Source organism: Pinus tabuliformis, chromosome 9, assembly GCF_031772625.1.
Source record: "Pinus tabuliformis cultivar Carrire ecotype Pingquan chromosome 9, CPIR1, whole genome shotgun sequence".
Classification (NCBI taxonomy): Eukaryota; Viridiplantae; Streptophyta; class Pinopsida; order Pinales; family Pinaceae; genus Pinus; species Pinus tabuliformis.
Window position 1 is genome coordinate 476,600,266 of NC_142307.1, and position 1,275 is coordinate 476,601,540.

The following is a 1,275-nucleotide window of genomic DNA, read 5'->3' on the forward strand; positions in this document are numbered from 1 at the left end:
GGGTATTCACCTGGATTTCCATTAAATTTAGGAATATCTGACGGAAGTTTATGCAGAATCGTTGGCCACCAAGGGGTGTAAGCAATTGGATCGTTCGTTAGCCGATTTAGATCTGGTAACTCTAAAGTTGCCATGAAGGGTAACTGTTGATTTAGGTTTGGCGAAGCATACCCAGGATAGGACAGAATTTCCTGAGCAGTTGGTCTTTGCATACCAGCATAATGCATTTGATGCTGGTAACTTTGGTAAGGTTGATGGGCATAACCATTGTAGAACGGTTGATTTTGACCGTTTTGAATATACGGCTGCCCATTATTTGCAAAGATTTGTTGCTCAGATCCTTGGTATACTTGTTGGAATTGCGGTTGTTGGTATTGCACCAGCCATGGTTGTGAAGCCATGTGTTGTTGTCTAATACTGGCCGTTTGACCAAGATGAGGGGTAATTGTACCCATTTGGGCCTGTGTCATTCCACTAGTTGGCGATTGTGGTTGAGTCGCAGGGACAAGAGGCTGTTGCATTACAACCTGAGAAACCTAAGGTTGGCATACAACAGGCAACGCTTGTACTTGCGACACCGTCACAATAGCCGGCGTAGTTGGTATATTTGACATAGGTAAACATTGTTGCATCGAATATACAACTCTTGGTTGTTGAGGCAGTATTGGCACCCAACCGCTAGATGTAATTCCAGCATAACCTGAATTTTGTTGTGAACTCACGTATGGTTGTCCTCCCAGAGGAGACAATGAAAGGGTATATTTCCCCCCATACGGAGGTAATCCGGTACTCAAAGGAATTGTTTGCTCTTGAGACCCGGACTGCCCAAATTGACACCCTGAAAGATCAATTTGCTGAGACTCAACATAAGAGTTCCCGGATACTATTCCGGATGAACAAACAGGAACAGACCATACTGTCAAAATAGCCCCTGAGTGGGCCCCTTCTAGTGCTTGAGAGCTAGTTGGGACAGATGGTATGCTGGAGAACATTGTTGGAGTGACAGCAGGAAGTTCTGCTGTCGTTGTGTCGAATGACACAGTCCTAGATGTCGATGGTTGTTCAGACATTTCTAGTCTATCCAAAATATTGCCTAGCGATTCTACAGGAGCTTCTGATGATGGTAGACTAATTTCTAATGAAGAAGGATATAGAGTGATCTCGACTCCAAATCGCGATGGAGTATTAGATGGAGGATCCTCCACAATCTCTTCTATAGCAATCAGACCAGGTGGAAGAGGTAGACCGTCAGATCCGTAAAATATTTTTGGTGCC